Genomic DNA, 6,000 nt, shown 5'->3' with positions numbered 1-6,000 from the left:
GTGCGTGTGCGTCTCTCTCACACACACGCAAAATGAGGGTCAACGTAAGATGGCTGCCGGTGGCTTCAATTCCCGCGACGGTGATTTAGCTGCATTGTACTTCTTTCCACTGATCTGTATATATTTCTGGATAGCCGATAGGCCAAGACTTTTGAAGCCGCGAGGCCGCCATATTACTCCTCCCAAGACACTTTTCTCGGCATACGACAGGATTTACAGTATCGAAATTGGAGAACATTTGACAGTAGTTGGTAGAAACAGTATGATTTATGATGTTTTAAATTAGCTAAACATGAACAAGAGGACTTCAGACATTTGCTTTAAATACATGTAGAAATTATTTGCTTAATGTTTTTTACAGAAGGAAACGTGTATATTTTTAAAATTACAGAAATATAACTAATTCAACAAAAGATGCATCTGTCTAATCTAATATTGGGGTCTAAGGAACTGAGCGATTCAAATAAAAGGGGGTCTTCAAAGCATCACATACCGTCCACTTGACACTCCGCCACAAATCCCATCCACCCCCACCCCAACGGCCTAGTCTGCTTGCGAGATGGCAGTAGTAAGATGGCTGCCTTGTGGCTTCAACGGCTTGCACAGACGCGTATAGGCTATGCTATCAAGGAATATATACAGATCAGCGGTCCATTCAAATATACGTCAGTGGCTTACAAATGCAGACTTTACGTTTGTAGTTTACACTTTGTCGAAAGACGCTCCCTTCGACACAAGTGCATGCCTGGTTATTTTCTGCAACATATGATTTCCTTCTCCCGAAGAGAGCAGCCCTGCTGATAAAGGTTTTCTGACGCCTAGCATCGCTCTACTCGGTATGTACACTAAAAAAGTTTGAATTATTCGGTATTTCTTTGTGTGTTATACTGCTAGTGCACTATACACAACTAAACTTCGCTGGGTCATTTTAGTTTAAACAGTTGGCAAATGTATGTTTAATTAAATTGACTATGTATTTGTCTGCCTTGAAGACAGCAACGCAATCCAAATATGACACATCATCTACCGCTACCTCTAAATTATAGTGACCCTCGTGAAGATGGCTGTAGGCGGTGGTCATTTTGCCGAGACTGGTAACTCTTCTGCAGGCGTTATTCTTCCTTGATTTTGCCTTGAACAGCTATGATTGGTTACTCGCCTTCTCGTCAAGACTCACACCCCTCGCGAACACTTGCCTAGCTGTTAGCATTGCAAAGTCACGTCAACTATAATACTACCTGTACATCGGAAGACTTTGAGAAGATTTGGAAAATACTCTAGTAAAATTACCATCTCACACTAGCTGACATCTAAAGACAATGTAAAGTTGTGGTGAGAACTTTCAATGGTTCTTGTCTCCTAATGCTGGCGCTATACTAAAAGTAATGACCAGAAGACTCCAATGTTCTCAGTTGAACTATTTACTGAATGCCAAAAAGATCGAGTACATAGCTGTGGAGCCCTCTTCTATTAGTGTGCAGAAGAACGTCGAAACTATTCAAAATAGTCTTTACTCTTATACTGTCTTGGCCGCCCACCCACACGGGGATGGCTCAGCCTAGCCCAGGGGTGTCCAAGTTCGGTCTTCGAGAGCCCTTATCCAGCCTGTTTTCTATGTTTCTCTCCACCAACACACCCGATTCATGATCAGGATCGTTAGCAGGCTTCTGCAAAGCTTGCTGATGAGCTGATCATTATATTCAGCTGCGGTGAAGGAGGAAGACATGGAAAACAGACTGGATACGGGTTCTCGAGGACCGGACTTGGGCACCACTGGCCTAGCCCATGTGAAAATGTGTGACCTGATGGTCTTAACTTGTTCCTGCTGGATAAGTGCGCCAGAGTGTAGATAGATGCAGGACAGGTCACAGCGACACAATGGCCGAGCTCAAGGCAGTCACCTATCTAATCATTAAAAGGAACCCCGCCTGTAAGGACAAGTTTGCTCTATATTATTTATTTGGTTGTTACTAACATAACAATGAGATTAATTTTTCAAAAATAATTTCCAGTTTAATACATTTTGTAGAAACTTTATTTGGACGAATGCCACCATTGTTATTTACGTTGCAACACATTCAGTGCGTAGTGACGTAGAATGGCGGCTGGCTCTCTGCCGAGCAATGTGAAATGCCTATAAACAAAGCAAGGTAAGCATTCCTAAAAGGACGATCAAAACTATTGAATGCGTCTGGGGGAGGGTGACTCTCCCGATCGCCTTTAGTTGCTTTCTTAAACCTAGAGCACTAGCACCAGGTGATTTTCAACCGAGCAAACGTATTTACATGATTTTCCATATGTTACATTTTTCTGAGTGTCATGGGTCCTTGGGTAGCTTCACAATTATTTTTGACATCTTTGAAAGTGTGAGTGTTTCCCTACCCCAAATCCCACTTTTTCCTACAAGCATGCTTTCGGGTGATTTTTTTGAAATAGGGAAAAGTACGTATGTGGTGGATTTTCACCCGGTGATAGTGTTAGTGTATAAAATCAGGCAATCTTGCCACATGTCAACCAACAATAGGTGCCACTGGCAAGCCTGAAGCAATTGAATTTTACAACCAAAGGATGGAGTCGATACTTTTAACCAAATGTGTGGTTCCTATGGCTGTGGAAGAAAAACTAAGAGAGGGCCACTTTGTGTGTTCTATAGTATTATCAAAGCTGGTGTGATTAACTCTTGGGCCATTCACAATGAGAATGTGATGGAGAGGTGACAACCAAATGCAAAGGGAGGCCTTTTATGCAGGCTTTGGCACTGGCACTGGCACTAATCAAACCATGGGCAGAGAAGAGACTTTCCTCTTCAAATCTGTCACATCAACTCCTGATCTGTAGCGTGCTTGACATCTACCCCTGGCACTCTTCCAAATGAGTCGGGACCAGTGGCAGCAGAAAGCAATAGTCGCAGGGAAGCACCATGTCCTATATTTTGAAGCTAAAAAGGTCTGTATGTATGGAGGACCAAAACTGCCAAAATGACAATTAAATAAATAAATGAATAAAAGTGAAAATAAAAACGGATATGAAAAATAAAATTCAAAAATTAAATACAAAAATAAATATAAATGGAACAAAAAAAAAAATATATCGCTAAATAAATAAATAAATAAATAAAAGTAAAATAATAAATTGAATAATAATAAAGAAAAACGACATTCAAAAAATAAAAAAGGGCCAAAATAAATACAAAAATAAATATATAAATAGAATTAAATATCAATCAATAAATAAAAACGCTCTTCTCTCACATTTATTTACTTCATGCTGTAGACGCTCTGTCAGGTCGAAATGCTATTCAAATCAGGAGGCGGTCCTAAGCGTGTCTCGGGTTGGGCTCCGCTGTTGTCACCACAACTTGCAACTTGAGTTGCTCGACAAGTCGTGGTGACAGTGGACAAGACAGTCGTCCATTGCTGGAGCTCTCCATGCAAGCCGGCGAGACTCAATTGTTCGCCGACCCGCTCACTTTAGGCAGTTTCCAACAGCGGAGCCCAACCCAAAACACGCTTAGGACCGCCCCCCTCATTTGAATAACATTTCAACCTGACAGAGCGTCAGCAGAATGAAATAAATAAATGAGAGCAGAGAGTTTTTTATTTATTTATTGATATATAATTCTATTTACGTATTTATTTTTGTATTTATTTTGACATTTATTTTTATATTTTGAATGTCGTTTTATTTTGTATTTATTTTTACTTGTATTTATTTATTTGGGATATATATAGTTGTTTTTTATTATCATTTACATAATTTTTTTTATATTACATTTTTTTATTAATTTTTTTGTTTTTATTTTCACTTGTATTCATTTATTTATTTAGTCATCTATTTATTTTAAAATTTGGCAGTTTTGATCCTTCATATGTATGTGGCCATATGTTGTGTTTCTTGAATAAGAATTAGGACCGACAAAATGCATTATTGCACGCGGTGCCGTCGCCGCAGCCTCTTTTATTTAAAAAAGTCAAAAGGGGAAGCCATATCCTAAAATGTACCGGAAGTAAGCTATGAATTGTCCAATTTTGGCCCATTTTTGCACATTCACTGTGGTCATTCTTTTCGCCCATTTGCCAACAGTTTTCGTCCGATTTACTTCTAACTTGGCATGGATCATCTCAAGACTTGGGACAACAACTGGGGAAAAAATCTTGACTTTTTGAAATACTATATGACGGGAGCGGGGCCTCAAATTTTGCCTTTAATATTTCCTTTATTTGGAGAATAACTCCGCTGTACATGCTCCAAAAAATCCCAAACTTCTCATGCATCTTAATAGCCACGGCCTGAAAACATCTATATGATAATATTCGGTTATACATGTAGTGCCACCGAGTGGTGACAAGAAATTTCATACTTTATATTTTTATCTATTGTGCCGAGCCCGTTTGAGGGATCCAGTTGAAATTTTGGCAGAAAAGCCTTAAAATGTTGATCATGCCCAACACTGAATATTGTAACTTTTTGCCAAAGGGCGTGGCCGTTACGGTGCCGCGAAATCTGATGATTCACCGTGTCAATAAAAGCTGCGTTAACCAGATGATCCTATCTTCTCAAAATTTCACACATTTGATGAGAGTCCAGGTGTGAATACATCTACGAACTTATATTTATTCGCACTGATAGCGCCACCTACTTGCAAATAAACACAACAACATTTTTTATTCTACTTTTTTCTCCAACCACGTTAACTGGATCTACCTATTTGCTCAGAAGAGTGTTTAGGCCTTTATGATGTCATAACACAAAGTTTGTGAGTTTTCGCAAATCGCTGTGGGCGTGGCAAGGTACTGTTCACCAAGAAAACAACGCCAATTTTGAGGGCCTAAACATGCACAGAAACTCATGAAACTTGGCACACACATCTGGCCTGGCAAAATGAGCAATATTTTATTATGTATTGTGCGATTTTTACAAAAAATACTCACTAGCACTTTTAACGAAGCGGCCCCGGTTGTATGTTTAAGCAAGAGCTCCGAAAAAATATTGGTATATGAGGGAGCCTAAGACCTACAAAAAAGTATCTTGGACCCATATGTTAAAATGAACAGGAAGGGAGTTACGAATTTTTGAATGTCCAGATTTTTGCACATTTACAGGGGGCATTCTGTTGCCCATTTCTCCTACACGTTTGATCCGATTGACTTCAAACTTGGCCTGGACAATGTCAGACCTAGGTCAACAAAAGGGGAAAAAAAATCTTGAATCTTCAAATTACTATATTACGGTGGCGGGGCATCATATTTTTTGTTTCATATTTCCTTTTCGTTTATTATATGCTTTTTTTTGTTTTGGTAAGATCTTTAGTTTATTATGAATGCTTTTTCATTTATCATGTTTTTTTTTTTTTCATTTACAGTCCTTTTTCCATTAAAATAATTTTTTAATTTACTTATTATACAACACAGTATACATATTTTTTCATTTATTCTAAATGTTTTTTCGTTCATACTATATAATTTTCATTTATTATATATGTTTTAAGGCTCACACCTCACCACACACTTTTTACAACTCCAAAACATTTATTTGAGAAACAAAAATATAACGGCAATCGATAATTTTTTTCCGGCCGGTATGTTCCCCCCCCAAATTAATAAAAAATAGTAATAAAAAAAAACAGACACACAATAAAAATAAAACCGCTGTTGGAAATGACACATTTTAATGACGATGATACGAGGCTGAGAAATAAATTTTGACTGGGAGGCTCGGGAGCGCCATGTCTGGCGGTCTCTGTATAAGTTGGTTGGCAGTCGATCCGTAGCGCATACGCAGCTGGTGTAATATGAACAAGCTGGAAATGGAAACAAATTGGCGGAGCGGATGCGGTGTAATGTAGGGATAGCCATGGGGGACACACGAGCGTTTCAGGGCATGAATTTGGCAAACTGTCGGGCCTCTATCTCCAGGTCACGAAAGTGACGGGTAAGGTCGGACCGCAATGGGCCATACACCGTTGAAAAGGTCTCGTCGAGACGTATCCGAGGATGCCCG

At 39.2% G+C, this 6,000-nt stretch overlaps 1 protein-coding gene across 5 annotated transcripts in view; it reads left to right on the top strand.

Moving 5' to 3' along the window:
• Positions 1 to 628: 628 nt before the first annotated feature.
• ano10a (anoctamin 10a) overlaps positions 629 to 6,000 on the top strand; it is an 84,368-nt gene continuing 78,996 nt past the window's right edge. For 2 of the 5 annotated variants that reach the window (XM_077575203.1, XM_077575204.1), the window contains exon 1: positions 630 to 836. The gene's annotated coding sequence lies outside the window, so the exon portion shown is untranslated. Of the gene's footprint in view, positions 837 to 6,000 lie in introns of all 5 variants that reach the window. The other 3 variants (XM_077575205.1, XM_077575202.1, XM_077575201.1) reach the window with 3 other exon arrangements.

This window comes from Vanacampus margaritifer, chromosome 9 (assembly GCF_051991255.1).
Source record: "Vanacampus margaritifer isolate UIUO_Vmar chromosome 9, RoL_Vmar_1.0, whole genome shotgun sequence".
Taxonomy (NCBI): Eukaryota; Metazoa; Chordata; class Actinopteri; order Syngnathiformes; family Syngnathidae; genus Vanacampus; species Vanacampus margaritifer.
This window is presented reverse-complemented; position numbering and strand designations above follow the sequence as displayed.